This window comes from Triticum dicoccoides, chromosome 7B (genome assembly GCF_002162155.2).
Source record: "Triticum dicoccoides isolate Atlit2015 ecotype Zavitan chromosome 7B, WEW_v2.0, whole genome shotgun sequence".
Taxonomy (NCBI): Eukaryota; Viridiplantae; Streptophyta; class Magnoliopsida; order Poales; family Poaceae; genus Triticum; species Triticum dicoccoides.
Genome location: NC_041393.1, coordinates 118,863,157 through 118,880,534, shown reverse-complemented (window position 1 = coordinate 118,880,534; position 17,378 = coordinate 118,863,157).

Genomic DNA, 17,378 nt, shown 5'->3' with positions numbered 1-17,378 from the left:
TATTTGACTCCCAGAGTGATAAGGATGTGTTTTGTTCTTGTCCCACTTTTTGCGTGCCCTGTGAACCTAGCCCATTAGAGCCTGCGTAAGCTAATACAAGATTTGGGCCATGTCTTGCATGTCGTTTTGTTGCCCACATGTATCATCTGGGTTAATATGCTTGATAGACTACTTGCATAAACAATGAATTCCTTATTTTGTGGGAGCCCATTCATAAGTAATCTCAAAGTTAGCATGTTTGGCTTGGAGTAATTTTAGGATTGGTGACTGACTGTGAAGTTGGTCCCGCGTGAGTGAGGACAAAATGCACATGAAAGACTAGTTTTGGTCTGTGGGTTTAGTCTAGCTCCCAGGTGGTCGCCAACTTATCAGCCTTATACATGGTCGCCAGCCTGAGGGCATTGTAGAATGGTACCATAGCCGACCCTTGTAGTTACACGGGCATATGCAGGTTAGTGGAGTAGACATGTACATAGTGTGTGTGTGGAACATCATGCCACATAGCATGAGCACATATGGATGATGGAACTAGCGCACATTAACGTGTGCTAAGGGGGAACATTCCTATTGGGACAATGAGGACGTCAGATCCTTTCAGGGGGATATATATAACATCCGAGTTAATATGATTGATAGACAACTCATGTGGAGTTTGTTATTTTCTAGGAGCCCATCCACAAGGAATCTAAAAGTTAAGCATGCTTGGTTTCAAGTAATTTGAGGATGAATGACCGACTATGAAGTTGGTTCCGAGTGCGCATGAGTGAGAGAAAAATATACAGAAAAAACTAGTGTTAGTCTATGGGGCCAGTCTAGATCCCAGGTGGTAGCTAGATGTAGCGGCCTTATACCGATAACTTGTTCAGGGGCGTTACACCACAAAGCTACAGGCTGCATGAGAGCAGAACACAAACATGAAGTTTGTTTGCATCTGTGTTCTCCCTAGATGCAACATTGGATTGTTTAGTTATGTGTGTATTGATGACTACTCTCAGCTCTTGTCTGCATCATGAACTTACTACACATCATCACACCTGAAAACATTTCACCTAACATCGTTGAAATAAAAATATTACAACATGAGTCATGTGGAACAACAAGATGAGGCTAGTGGCCAAGGATTTTTTTAATGATGGACCATGTGCGACGAGTTTCACAAAATTCCTCAAAAGTAAGTCCAAACTTGATGATGAAATGTAGATCTATTCATCTATGAGCGCCAAAATTGGAACTTAACATATAGATGTGTGGAACATTGAGATGAAGCTAGTGGTTAAAGAAAATTTCAAATGTTCGACAATGAGCGGCGAATTTGAAAAATTTCATCTAAAAAAGCTCTAGAACCAATGTGCTAAGTTTATCTCGAATCAAAACACTGTTATGCAGATTAGAAAGCATTAGGTGAAAGAGATTAAAGAAGGTGATGAGATAAGAGCAAGGCAAAGGCTAAGTAGAAGTTGGATCCTCAAAGCTATCGCCGAGGAAGTGAAACCCTTTTTGTGCTCGCTTGGGTCTGGCTCATTGAAAACAACTTATTTGGGTGTTCCTCCTGAGCCAGACCGATGGGTGCAGGTCATTTTCACCATGCAACCTAGGTAATCAAACAACCTAGATTTACCGTCGCGCCCCAGAGCTTGTATGTGGGTCTCGTGGGCAACCAAACACCCCCTAAGTGCATCTCCCTGCCTCTAATTGGATCTGTATGGTGCATGTATGATAAGAGTACTTGCTTAACCTCCAATTTCCTCTCTCGTTGCAAGATCAAATGTATTGTCAAACTCAAGACATTTTAACTAAAAAGTTGGATTAATGAGAATTTGAAATTCTTGATATAAATCCTTTAAACGAAAGAGGATGGATTATGTGTTTGTAGATTCATGTTCTTGTTTCCATGAGGATTGAGTTTGTGAATACAACAAATTGAGCGTAGCTTAGGTGGTTAGGTTCCTTATGTTGGAACAAGCCACCTAGGTTTAAGTACTAGACTTGACACTAGTGTTCTCATTTTCCTGGATTATTTTAGACTTTCGACGATGTTCGCTCACTGTGAGGAGACGTTTCCATGAGGTACCAATCATGGGCGGAGCTACAGTGAGAAGTTTGGGTGGGCCATGCCAAGGGAGAGTAGAAAAACAAATTCGGCCAGCTAGCTAGGCATGCTTTTCATGCAGCACTTCTTCATGGGATGGGGGAGCCGGATGCTCTAACATTATGGAGAGATGTCACGACTTGACATTCCTTTAGCAAAACAGACATAGCCACCTCTCCCTACCCATGGACGTGACCTACTCTTTCTCTTTCTTCTGTTTTGGAAGGAAAAGCCCCCCAGCTTTGCGCTAAATAACACTCGTGAGATGCTTCCCTCCACTTCTTCTCCACTTTCCCCTCCACTACTTGTATTGCACCTCACATTTTCTATTTTCCTCTTCTCTTTTGGAGCATCTGCCACTGCCAGCACAATAACAATGCTTTTTTCCTTCTTCCCTTTTGAAGCATCAACACATCAAAAATGCTCTTTTCCTCCTCTATTTTGGAGCGTCAACATAGCAAGCACCTGGCTTGATCAAATACAACATCAAAAAACAGAATTTAGAGGTTGATCAATGGAGATCAAGATCCAAACAAGTAAGTTTTGCTTTTTATGGATCTTTTCAGTAGGAGTTGCACATGTTAAACCAGTTCTTGTTGGTGTCACCATGTAGTAATGATAGCATGAAACAAATCTACACCTCTCCTCTTTCTTTTGTGTGTATTAGTTAGAATAATCTTTAGTTTTTTTATTTTATAGGGCGAATGTCACACCTAGATGGAAACCTCAACTTTACATGAAATTTGATAATTTGGATGAGGCATGGCACTTTTGGAGGTACCATGGAGAAAGGACGGGATTCAGTGTTAGAAAGAGGTTTACAAATCAGAGTAAATTAGATGGTGTAGTGACTTCATGCAGATATGTATGTTTCAAAGAGGGGAAGATGTCTGCAGATAAAACAGATAACTGATGTCTACTACACAACCTTCTTGTAGAATCGTGTCGGGCCTCCAAGCGCAGAGTTTTGTAGGACAGTAGAAAATTTCCGTCAAGTGCATGACCTAAGGTTTATAAATTCGTGGGAGGCATAGGATGAAGATGGTCTCTTTCAAACAACCCTGCAACCAAATAACAAAGAGTCTCTTGTGTCCCCAACACACCCAATACAATGGTAAACTTTATAGGTGCACTAGTTCGGCGAAGAGATGATGATACAAGCGTAATATGGATAGTAGATATAGGTTTTTGTAATCTGAAAATATAAAAATAGCAAGGTAACTAGTAATAAAAGTGAGCAAAAAATGGTATTGCAATGCTTGAAAACAAGGCCTAGGGTTCATATAATTTAACTAGTGCAAGTTCTATCAACAATGATAACATAACTGGATCATATAACAATCCCTCAACGTGCAACAAAGAATCACTCCAAAGTTCCTATCAGGGAGAACATAAGATGAAATTGCTTGTAGGGTACGAAACCACCTCAAAGTTATTATTTCCGATCAATCCATTGAGCTATTCCTATAAGTGTCACAAACAACCCTAGAGTTCTTAGTAAAATAACACCATATGATACACATCAATCAACCCTAATGTCACCTAGATACTCCAATGTCACCACAAGTATCCGTGGGTCAATTATACGATATGCATCACACAATCTCAGATTCATAATATTCAATCCAACACAAAGAAGTTCAAGAGTACCCAAAGATTTCTATCGGAGAAAGGAATATCAAAACGCGTACCAACCCCTATGCATAGATTACCCCAATCTCACCACGGGAATCCACAAGTTGATAACCCAAAACATACATCAAGTGGATCAATAGAACATCCCATTGTCACCACGGATATCCCATCGCAAGACATACATCAAGTGCTCTCACATCCAAAGATTCAATCCGACATAACAAAACCTCAAAGGAAAAGATTCAATTCATCACAATGTAGAGACGAAAGAACACCATAAGATACAACTATAATAACAAAGCTCGATGTACATCAAGATCGTGCCAAATCAAGAACACGAGAGAGAGAGAGAGAGAGAGATCAAACACATAGCTACTGGTACATACCCTCAGCCCCGAGGGTGAACTACTCCCTCCTCGTCATGGAGATCGCCGGGATGATGAATATGGCAACTGGTGATGGTTTCCCCCTCTGGCAGGGTGCCGGAACGGGCTCCTGATTGGTTTTTTGTGTCTATAGAGGCTTGCAGCACCGGAACTCCAGATCTAGGTTTCTTTCTGGGGGTTTATGTAATTATAGGAATTTTTGGCGTCGGTTTCACGTCAGGGGGGTCCATGAGTCAGCAACAAGGGAGGGGGCGCTCCCTAGGGGGGTGGGTGCGTCCTCCACCCTTGTCGTTGACTCGGGACTCTTTTGGCCCAACTCTTGTGCTTTGGGGGCTTCTTCTGGTCCATAAAAATCACCGTAAATTTCAGCTCGTTTGGACTCCGTATGATATTCTTTTTCTTCAAAACTCAAAAACAAGGAAAACAGAAACTGGCACTGGGCTCTAGGTTAATAGTTTAGTCCCAAAAATAATATAAAATAGCATATAAATGCATATAAAACATCCAAGATGGATAATATAATAGCATGGAACAATAAAAAATTATAGGTATGTTGGAGACGTATCAAGCATCCTCAAGCTTAATTCTGAAGGAAATATGCCCTAGAGGCAATAATAAAGTTATTATTTATTTCCTCATATCATGATAAATGTTTATTATTCATGCTAGAATTGTATTAACCGGAAACATGATACATGTGTGAATACATAGACAAACATAAAGTCACTAGTATGCCTCTACTTGACTAGCTCATTAATCAAAGATGGTTATGTTTCCTAACCATAGACCTGTGTTGTCATTTGATTAATGGGATCACATCCTTAGGATAATGATGTGATTGACATGACCCATTCCGTTAGCCTAGCACTTGATCGTTTAGTATATTGCTATTGCTTTCTTCATGACTTATACAAAGTTCCTGCAACTATGAGATTGTGCAAATCCCGTTTACCGGAAGAACACTTTGTGTGCTACCAAATGTCACAACGTAACTGGGTGATTATAAAGGTGCTCTACAGGTGTTTCCGAAAGTACATGTTGAGTTGGCATAATTCGAGATTAGGTTTTGTCACTCTGATTGTCGGAGAGGTATGTCTGGGCCCTCTCGGTAATACTCATCACCTAAGCCTTGCAAGCATTGTAACTAATGAGTTAGTTATAAGATGATGTGTTACAGAACGAGTAAAGAGACTTGCCGGTAATGAGATTGAACTAGGTATTGGATACCGACGATCAAATCTCAGGCAAGTAACATACCAATGACAAAGGGAACAACGTATGTTGTTATGCGGATTGACCGATAAAGATCTTCGTAGAATATGTAGGAACCAATATGGGCATCCAGGTCCCGCTATTGGTTATTGACCGAGAATGGTTCTAGGTCATGTCTACATAGTTCTCGAACCCGTAGGGTCCGCATGCTTAACATTACGATGATAGTTTTATTATGAGTTTATAAGTTTTGATGTACCGAAGTTTGTTCGGAGTCCCGGATGTGATCACGGACATGACGAGGAGTCGCGAAATGGTCGAGACATAAAGATTGATATATTGGACGACTATATTCGAACACCGGAAGTGTTCCAGGTGATTTCGGAGAAAACCGGAGTGCCGGGGGGGTTACCGGAACCCCCCGGGAGAGTATTGGGCCTTATGGGCCTTAGGGGAAAGGAGAGAGGGGCGGCCAGCATGGGCCGTGCGCCCCCTCCCCCCTCTGGTCCGAATTGGACTAGGAGGGGGGGGCGGCGCCCCCCCTTTCCTTCCCCCTCCTAGTAGTAGGAAAGGAGGAGTCCTACTCCTACTAGGAGGAGGATTCCTCCTCCCTTGGCGCGCCCAAGGGGCCGGCCGGCCTCCCCCCTTGCTCCTTTATATACGGGGGCAGGGGGGCACCCCATAGACACACAAGTTGATCTACGGATCGTTCCTTAGCCGTGTGCGGTGCCCCCTCCACCATATTCCACCTTGGTCATATCGTCGCGGATTTTAGGCGAAGCCCTGCGCCGATAGAACATCATCATCATCACCACGCCGTCGTGCTGACGGAACTCATCCCCGAAGCTTTGCTGGATCGGAGCCCGGGGATCGTCATCGAGCTGAACGTGTGCTGAACTTGGAGGTGCCGTACGTTCGGTGTTTGGATCGGTCAAATCGTGAAGACGTACGACTACATCAACCGCGTTGTCATAACGCTTCCGCTTACGGTCTACGAGGGTATGTGGACTACACTCTCCCCTCTCGTTGCTATGCCATCACCATGATCTTGCGTGTGCGTAGGAAATTTTTTGAAATTACTACGTTCCCCAACAAATTCCTGCTCGTCCTCGAGTAGGTAAATGATAAAAATAGAAGTTTTGATGTGGAATGCTACCTAACATATTTATCTATGTATTTTTCTTTATTGTGGCATGAATGTTAAAATCTATAAGATTCAAAACAAAAGTTTAATATTGACATAAATACGATAATTCTTCAAGCATACTAATAAAGCAATCATGTCTTCTCAAAATAACATGGCCAAAGAAAGTTATCCCTACAAAATCGTATAGTCTATGCTCCATCTTCATCACACAAAATATTCAAATCATGCACAACCCCGATCACAAGCCAAGCAATTGTTTCATACTTTTGATGTTCTCAAACCTTTTCAACTTTCATGCAATACATGATCATGAGCCATGGACATAGCACTATAGGTGGAATAGAATATGGTTGTGGAAAAGACAAAAAGAAGGAGATAGTCTCATATCAACTAGGCGTATCAACGGGCTATGGAGATGCCCATCAATAGATATCAATGTGAGTGAGTAGGGATTGCCATGCAACGGATGCACTAGAGTGATATGTCTTCAACGTATCTATAATTTTTTATTGTTCCATGCTATTATATTACCCGTTTTGGATGCTTATGGGCTTTACTTTACACTTTTATATCATTTTTGGGACTAACCTACTAAGCGGAGGCCCAACCCGAATTGCTGTTTTTTTTGCCTATTTCAGTGTTTCGAAGAAAAGGAATATCAAACAGAGTCCAAATGGAATGAAACCTTCGGGAGCGATCTTTTTGGAACAAACGCAATCCAGGAGACTTGGAGTGGACGTCAAGCAGCAGACGAGGAAGCCACGAGGCAAGAGGGCACGCCCTAGGGGGTGGGCGTGCCCCCACCCTCATGGGCCCCTCATGGCTCAACCGACCTACTTCTTCCTCCTATATATATATATCCACGTACCCCAAGAACATCCAGGAGCACCACGAAAAACTATTTCCACCACCACAACCTTCTGTATCCGCGAGATCCCATCTTGGAGCCTTCGTCGGCGCTCCGCCGGAGGGGGGATCGACCACGGAGGGCCTCTACATCATCTCCAAGGCCTCTCCGATGAGTTGTGAGTAGTTTACCATATACCTTCGGGTCCATAGTTATTAGCTAGATGGCTTCTTCTCTCTCTTTGAATCTCAATACAAAGTTCTGCTCGATCTTCTTGGAGATCTATTCGATCTAACTCTTTTTGCAGCGTGTTTGTCGAGATCCGATGAATTGTGGGTTTATGATCAAGTTTATCTATGAGAAATAATTGAATCTCCTCTGAATTCTTTTATGTGTGATTGGTTATCTTTGCAAGTCTCTTTGAATTATCAGTTTGGTTTGGCCTACTAGATTGATCTTTCTTGCAATGGGAGAAGTGTTTAGCTTTGGGTTCAATCTTGCGGTGTCCTTTCCCAGTGATAGCAGGGGCAGCAAGGCACGTATTGTATTGTTGCCATCGAGGATAAAAAGATGGGGTTTATATCGTATTGCTTGAGTTTATCCCTCTACATCATGTCATCTTTATTAATGCGTTACTCTGTTCTTATGAACTTAATACTCTAGATCCTGGCAGGAGTCGATCGATGTGTGGAGTAATAGTAGTAGATGCAGAATCATTTCGATCTACTTGTTGCAGACGTGATGCCTATATACATGATCATGCTTAGATAATCTCATAAATATGCACTTTTATATGAATTGCTCGACAGTAATTTGTTCACCCACCGTAATACTTATGCTATCTTGAGAGAAGCCACTAGTGAAACCTATGGCCCCCGGGTCTATCTTCTATCATATGAGTTTCCAATCTACTTTTATTTGCAATCTTTTACTTTCCAATCTATATTAGAAAAATACCAAAAATATTTATCGTATCTTATTATCTCTATCAGATCTCACTTTTGCAAGTTACTATGAAGGGATTGACAACCCCTTTATCATGTTGGTTGTGAGGTTATTGTTTGTTTGTGCAGGTACGAGGGACTTTTGAGGAGGCTCCTACTGGATTGATACCTTGGTTCTAAAAAACTGAGGGAAATACTTACGCTACTTTGATGCATCACCCTTTCCTCTTCAATGGAAAACAAACGCAGTGCTCAAGAGGTAGCAAGAAGGATTTCTGGCGCCGTTGCCGAGGAGGTCTTCTCTCAAGTCGAGACATACCAAGTACCCATCACAAACTCATCTCCCTCGCATTACATTATTTGCCATTTGCCTCTTGTTTTCCTCTACCCCACTTCACCCTTGCCGTTTTCTTCGCCCCTCTTCTGTTGATCTTTTGTTTGCTTGTGTATCTATGTGCCTTCTGTGTGGTTGCATCTTTGCTTGCTAAAAAACTAGCGGCATGGATCCACTTAAAGTGTTCTACTTGGATCATCTTTGATCCTTATGCGCTCGTGCTGAAACCCCAACTAGCCTAGTTGATGGGTAATCTTTAGATGAGCATGCTCATTTTGTGCGTCACCGTTTGTCTGAAAAAGGGAGACTCTTATGGGATCAAATAAACAGATTGATGTGTTATGCTTGGAATCTTTGTGAAATATATGATTTTACTTGTTGCTCTAACAACCCTAAAAAATACCTTCCCTACCTATGTGAGTTTAATGAAAATGAAATCTTATCTTATTATGCAAAGGGTGTTTATAGTTACTATGGTATCAAACAAATTGAAGAATTTGTTTCTTTTAAGGGTGCTTATGAAGTTGTTTCTTTGATTGAAAAGTATGATATTACTCTCTATGAATCTGAAAATTTTGACATACTTAAATACTGCTATGAAAATTATGCTCATAATGTCTATGTCAAAGAATTTATTGAGAGAATGACCATTGCTTTGGAAGAAAATAATGAGATGCATGAATCTATAGATAATGATCATTCCGATGATTTGTTTGAAATATCCCTTGATGAACATGATGCTTGCTATTCTTGTGGCCATGATGCCAATATTTATGAAGATGAATTTGTTATAGGTCCTTATGTTAAACATGAGATAATTGCTATGGCACCCATACTTGGTAGTTCCTTTGATAAAAAGCATGATTGCAATGATTTTACTACAAATTCTCTTGATGTCAATTGTGCTAATAATATGCAAAACCCTAAGCTTGGGGATGCTAGTTTTTCTATGTCTACTACTTGTTGCAATGATCATGATTGGGGTGATTCTTCTTATGATCTTGAAAATTTATTTAAGCCCCATGATGAATATGAGATTGATAATAGTTTTTTCAATATTATTGAAAGTGGGTTTGGAAGAGTGTCAACTTTAGATCCCACATATTTGGAGAATGTTCAACCTTATGATTTTTTTGAGAAAAGTGGGTTTGGAGAGGCCATGACTTTAGTTAATGTTAATCCCACTATTTTAGAAGAGTGTCAACTTTGCATACATGTGGATCGCGTTAAGAATATGTTTTGTGATAGATATATTGTTGAATTTGCTTACGATCGTACATGTAATTATTATGAGAGAGGAAAATATGGTTGTAGAAATTTTCATGTTGCTAAATTACCTCTCGAGTTGTTGAGATTGCTAATATTTCTTTCTTCTTCCTTGCATATGCTAGATATTGCTTGTCTTGCTAATTTGTTTTCCTATAAGATGCCTATGCATAGGAAGTATGTTAGACTTAGATGTGTTTGTCACGTGTTTCATGATGCTCTCTTTATGCTTCAATTCTTGTCTTTCGTGTGAGCATCGTTGAAATCTTATGCCTAGCTAGGGGCGTTAAACGATAGCGCTTGTTCGGAGGCAACCAAATTTTATTTTAGTTCCTCGCTTTTTGTTCCTGTTTAGTATTAAATAATTCATCTAGCCTCTGGTTAGATGTGGTTTTATGTTTTAATTAGTGTTTGTGCCAAGTAGAACCTATAGGATCATCTTGAGTGATAGTTAATTTGATTCTGCTGAAAAACATAAACTTTTGTGCGCACGAGAATAATTTTAATAAACCACACGAACGTGATTTTTAGTTGATTCTTTTTGCAGTAGATCAATATACAAATTTTCCAGGACTTTATATTTTGGTAGGATTTTTAGTGTTCCATAAGTATTCGAAAGTTACAGATTTCTACAAACTATTCTGTTTTTGACAGATTCTGTTTTTCGTGTGTTGTTTGCTTATTTTGATGCATCTATGGTTAGAATCGGGGGTATGAACCATAGAGAAGTTGGAATACAGTAGGTTTAACACCAATAAAAATAAATAATGAGTTCATTACAGTACCTTATGTGGTGGTTTTTCTTTCTTGCACTAACGGAGCTTATGAGATTTCCTGTTGAGTTTTGTGTTGTGAAGTTTTCAAGTTTTGGGTAAAGATTTGATGGACTATGGAATAAGGAGTGGCAAGAGCCTAAGCTTGGGGATGCCCATGGAACCCCAATATAATCCAAGGACGACCAAAAGCCTAAGCTTGGGTATGCCCATGGCACCCCAATATAATCCAAGGACAACCAAAAGCCTAAGCTTGGGGATGCCCCGGAAGGCATCCCCTCTTTCGTCTTCGTCTATCGGTAACTTTACTTGGAGCTATATTTTTATTCACCACATGATATGTATTTTGCTTGGAGCGTCTTGTATGATATGAGTCTTTGCTTTTAGTTTACCACAATCATCCTTTATGTACATACCTTTTGGGAGAGACACACATGATTTGGAATTTATTAGAATACTCTATGTGCTTCACTTATATCTTCTGAGCTAGATAATTTTGCTCTAGTATTTCACTTATATCTTTTAGAGCACAATGGTGGTTTTATTTTGTAGAAATTGTTGATCTCTCATGCTTCACTTATATCATGTTGAGAGTCTTTTAGAATAGCATGGTTTTTTCTATGGTTATAAAATTGGTCCTAGAATGATGGGCATCCAAGTTGGGTATAATGAAAACTATCATAGGAAATGAATTGGATGCTATGATAATTTGATGCTTGATAATTGTTTTGAGATATAGAGGTGGTGATATTAGAGTCAGGCTAGTTGGGTAATTGTGAATTTAAAGAATACTTGTGTTGAAGTTGGCAAGTCTCGTAGCATGCATGTATGGTAAAAGTTGTGTAACAAATTTGTTGCATGGGGTGCTCTTTTGATTGCCTTCCTTATGTGTGGAGGTCGGGATCGCGCGATGGTTAACTCCTACCAACCCTTCCCCTAGGAGCATGCGTAGTAGTACTTTGCTTCGAGGGCTAATAAAACTTTTGCAATAAGTATATGAGTTCTTTATGACTAATGTGAGTCCATGGATTATACGCACTCTTACCTCTCCATCATTGCTAGCCTCTTCGGTACCGTGCATTGCCCTTTCTCACCTTGAGAGTTGGTGCAAACTTTGCTGGTGCATCCAAACCCCGTGATACGATACGCTCTATCACACATAAACCTCCTTATATCTTCCTCAAAACAGACACCACACCTACCTATTATGGCATTTCCATAGCCATTCCGAGATATATTGCCATGCAAGTTTCCACCGTTCCGTTCATCATGACACGTTTCATCATTGTCATATTGCCTTGCATGATCATGTAGTTGACATCGTATTTGTGGCAAAGCCACCATGCATAATTTTTCATACATGTCACTCTTGATTCATTGCCCATCCCGGTACACCACCGAAGGCATTCATATAGAGTCATATCTTGTTCTAGTATCGAGTTGTAATCAATGAGTTGCAAATAAATAGAAGTGTGATGATCATCATTATTCGAGCATTGCACCTTATAAAAAAAGAAAGGCCAAATAAAAAAGGCCAAGAAAAAAAGAAAAAAAGAAAGTCCAAATAAAAAAAAGGCCCAAATAAAAAAAGGGAAATAAAAAAGGGGGACAATTTTACTATCTTTTTCCACACTTGTGCTTCAAAGTAGCACCATGTTCTTCATATAGAGAGTCTCATATGTTGTCACTTTCATATACTAGTGGGAATTTTTCATTATAGAACTTGGCTTGTATATCCAACGACGGGCTTCCTCAAAATGTCCTAGGTCTTCGTGACCTAGCAAGTTGGATGCACACCCACTTAGTTTCTTTTGTTGAGCTTTCATACATTTATAGCTCTAGTGCATCCGCTGCACGACAATCCCTACTCCTCATGTTGATATCAATTGATGGGCATCTCCATAGCCCGTTGATTAGCCTCGTTAATGTGAGACTTTCTCCTTTTTTGTCTTCTCCACACAACCTCCATCATCACATTCTATTCCACCCATAGTGCTATATCCATGGCTCACGCTCATGTATTGCGTGAGAGTTGAAAAAGGCTGAAGTGCGTTAAAAAGTACGAACCAATTGGTTGGCTGAAACCGGGGTTGTGCTTGATGGGAGTAGTTTTGTGTGATGAAAATGAAACATAGCCTAAATATGTGATTTTGTAGGGATGAACCTTCTAATGCCATGTTATTTTGAGAAGACATGATTGCTTCATTAGTATGCTTGAAGTATTACTATTTCTTATGTCAATATGAACTTTTATTTTGAATCATTTGGATCTGAACATTCATGCCACAATAAAAAAAATTATTGAGAATTGTGCTAGGTAGCATTCCACATCAAAAATTCTGTTTTTATCATTTACCTACTCGAGGAAGACCAGGAATTAAGCTTGGGGATGCTTGATATGTCTTCAACGTATCTATAATTTTTGATTGTTCCATGCTATCATATTACCCGTTTTGGATGTTTATGGGCTTTACTTTACACTTTTATATAATTTTTGGGACTAACCTACTAACCGGAGGCCCAGCCAGAATTACTGTTTTTTTGCCTATTTTAGTGTTTCGAAGAAAAGGAATATCAAACGGAGTCCAAACGGAATGAAACCTTCAGGAGCAATCTTTTTCGAACAAACGCAATCCAGGAGACTTGGAGTGGACGTCAAGCAGTAGACAAGGAAGCCATGAGGCAGGAGGGCGCGCCCTAGGGGGGTGGGTGTGCCCCCACCCTCATGGGACCCTCATGGCTCAACCGACCTACTTCTTCCTCCTATATATATATCCACGTACCCCGAGAACATCCAGGAGCACCACGAAAAACTATTTCCACCACCACAACCTTCTGTATCCGCGAGATCCCATCTTGGAGCCTTCATCGGCGCTCCGCCGGAGGGGGGATCGACCACGGAGGGCCTCTACATCATCTCCAAGGCCTCTCCGATGAGTTGTGAGTAGTTTACCATAGACCTTCGGGTCCATAGTTATTAGCTAGATGGCTTCTTCTCTCTCTTTGAATCTCAATACAAAGTTCTGCTCGATCTTCTTGGAGATCTATTCGATCTAACTCTTTTTGCAGCGTGTTTGTCGAGATCCGATGAATTGTGGGTTTATGATCAAGTTTATCTATGAGAAATAATTGAATCTCCTCTGAATTCTTTTATGTGTGATTGGTTATCTTTGCAAGTCTCTTTGAATTATCAGTTTGGTTTGGCCTACTAGATTGATTTTTCTTGCAATGGGAGAAGTGTTTAGCTTTGGGTTCAATCTTGCGGTATCCTTTCCCAGTGACAGCAGGGGCAGCAAGGCACGTATTGTATTGTTGCCATCGAGGATAAAAAGATGGGGTTTATATCGTATTACTTGAGTTTATCCCTCTACATCATGTCATCTTTATTAATGCGTTACTCTGTTCTTATGAACTTAATACTCTAGATGCTGGCAGGAGTCGGTCGATGTGTGGAGTAATAGTAGTAGATGCGGAATCATTTCGATCTACTTGTTGCAGACGTGATGCCTATATACATGATGATGCCTAGATAATCTCATAAATATGCACTTTTATATGAATTGCTCGACAGTAATTTGTTCACCCACCGTAATACTTATGCTATCTTGAGAGAAGCCACTAGTGAAACCTATGGCCCCCGGGTCTATCTTCTATCATATGAGTTTCCAATCTACTTTTATTTGCAATCTTTTACTTTCCAATCTATATTAGAAAAATACCAAAAATATTTATCGTATCTTATTATCTCTATCAGATCTCACTTTCACAAGTTACGGTGAAGGGATTGATAACCCCTTTATCGCATTGGTTGCGAGGTTCTTTTTTGTTTCTGTAGGTACGAGGGACTTTTGAGGAGCCTCCTACTGGATTGATACCTTGGTTCTCAAAAACTGAGGGAAATACTTACGCTACTTTGCTACATCACCCTTTCCTCTTCAAGGGAAAACCAACGTAGTGCTCAAGAGGTAGCATAGAGCTATAAGTGTATGAAAGCTCAAAAATAAATTGAGTGGGTGTGCATCCAACTTGCTTGCTCATGAAGACCTAGGGAAATTTGAGGAAGCACATCATTGGAATATACTAGCCAAGTTCTATAATGAAAAATTCCCACTAGTATATGAAAGTGACAACATAGGAGATTCTCCATCATGAAGATCATGGTGCTACTTTGAAGCACAAGTGTGGCAAAGGATTGTAACATTTCCCCTTCTCTATTTTCTCTCTTTTTTTTGAATGGCTTCTTTGGCCACTTTTTTTCTATTTGCCTTCTTTGGCCTCTTTTTTTATTTCCTCACATGGGACAATGTTCTAATAATGATGATCATCACATTTTTATTTACTTACAACTCAATAATTACAACTCGATACTTAGAACAAAATATGACTCTATATGAATGCCTCTGATGGTGTACCGGGATGTGCAATGACTCAAGAGTGACATGTATGAATATTATGAACGGTGGCTTTGCCACAAATACTATGCCAACTACATGATCATGCAAAGCAATATGATAATGATGAAGCGTGTCATAATAAACGGAACGGTGGAAGTTGCATGGCAATATATCTCGGAGTGGCTATGGAAATGCCATAATCGGTAGGTATGGTGGTTGTTTTGAGGAAGGTGTATGGTGGGTGTAATGCACCGGCTAAAGTTGCATGGTACTAGAGAGGCTAGCAATGGTGGAAGGGTGAGAGTCCGTATAATCCATGGACTCAACATTAGTCATAAAGAACTCACATACTTATTGCAAAAATCTATTAGTCATTGAAACAAAGTACTACAAGCATGCTCCTAGGGGAATAGATTGGTCGGAAAAGACCATCGCTCGTCCCCGACCGCCACTCATAAGGAAGACAATCGATAAACAAATCATGCTCCAACTTCGTATTACAGGAACCACAAACCTCAAGACAAGTATTTCTACAATCCACAATTACTCACTAGCACGACTCTAATATCACCATCCTCATATCTCAAAACAATCATAAGGAATCAAACTTCTCATAGTATTCAATGCATTTTATATGAAAGTTTTTATTATATCCCTCTTGGATGCCCATCATATTAGACTAAATTCATAACCTAAGCAAATTACCATGATGGTTAGAGATACTCTCAAAATAATATAAGTGAAGCATGAGAGTTCATCAATTTTTCAAAATAAAACCACCGCCGTGCTCTAAAAAGATATAAGTGAAGCACTAGAGAAAATGACAAACTACTCCAAAAGATATAAGTGAAGATCAATGAGTAGTCGAATAATTATGTAACTACGTGAAGACTCACTAACATTTAAAAATTTCAGATCTTGGGTACTTTATTCAAACAGCAAGCAAAACAAAATAAAATGACATTGCAAGGATAGCACATATCATGTGAAGAAGCAAAAACTTAGGCTTAGCCAAAATTGGCCAATAGTTGTTGAAGATGAAAGGTGGATGCCAACCGGGGCATCCCCAAGCTTGAGATTTTGTGTCTCTTTAATTCCTCTCATATCACAGTTTCCCTAAATCTTAAAAACTTCATCCACACAAAACTCAATAAGAACTCGTGGGATAAGTTAGTATAAATCCATGCAAAACCTTATAATTCTCTATTGTAGAAAATCACTAAAATTATAATTTGACATTGCATACTAAATGCCTCTGCATATTTAATACTGCAATCCTCGAATAGAATCATTAAATAAGCAAACATATGCAAACAATGCAAACATAACAGCAACTGCCTAAACAAAACAGTCTGTAAAGAATGCAAGAGGAATCATACTTTCCTAACTCCAGAATTCTGAAAACTGACCACCCTATAGAAAATTTGTTGTTACTCATTGTGTAAAAAATTCAAGATTTTATCATGTTCTGACTATTCACCAATATTCAAAACATAACAACAAACTTTCTGTTTTCAAAACAGCAACATATAGACTTGTAAAATAAGCATGGTAAAGGCTATAATTGACCTTTCTGTTGAACTAAACGATAGAAAACATGTCTCTGAATAAAAGGAAGGAAATATAAATAAAATAAAATGACACTCCAAGAAAAACTCATATCATGTGGTGAATAAAAATATAGCCTCATGTAAAATTACCGATAGACGAAGACGAAAGAGGGGATGCCATCTGGGGCATCCACAAACTTAGATGCTTGGTTGTCCTTGAATATTACCTTGGGGTGCCTTGGGCATCCCCAAGCTTAGGCTCTTGCCACTCCTTAGTCCGTAGTCCATCGAAACTTTACCCAAAACTTGAAAACTTCACAACACAAAACTCAACAGAAAATCTTATGAGACTCGTTAGTATAAGAAAGCAAATCACCACATAAGTATTGTTGTGAACTCATTCTAAATTCATATTGGTGTTATATCTACTGTATTACAACTTCTCCATGGTTCATACCCTCCGATACTACTCATAGATTCATCAAAATAAGCAAACAACACAAAGAAAACATAATCTGTCAAAAATAGAACAGTCTGTAGTAATCTGGAAACTTTCCACACCTATGTAACTCCATTTTTTTGAAAAATTAGGAAAACATATTCAAGTTTTATAGGTATCACGTGTCAAAAATTTAGATCAAAATCACGTTCCAGTGAATTTTGCAAATTCCTGTACTGAGCGCAAAAGTTTTTTTATTGCACAGAATCAAGTCAACTATCATCCACACTATCCCAAAGGCTTTACTTGGCACTTTATTAAAACAAAAGCTATAAAACATGATTACTACAGTAGCATAATCA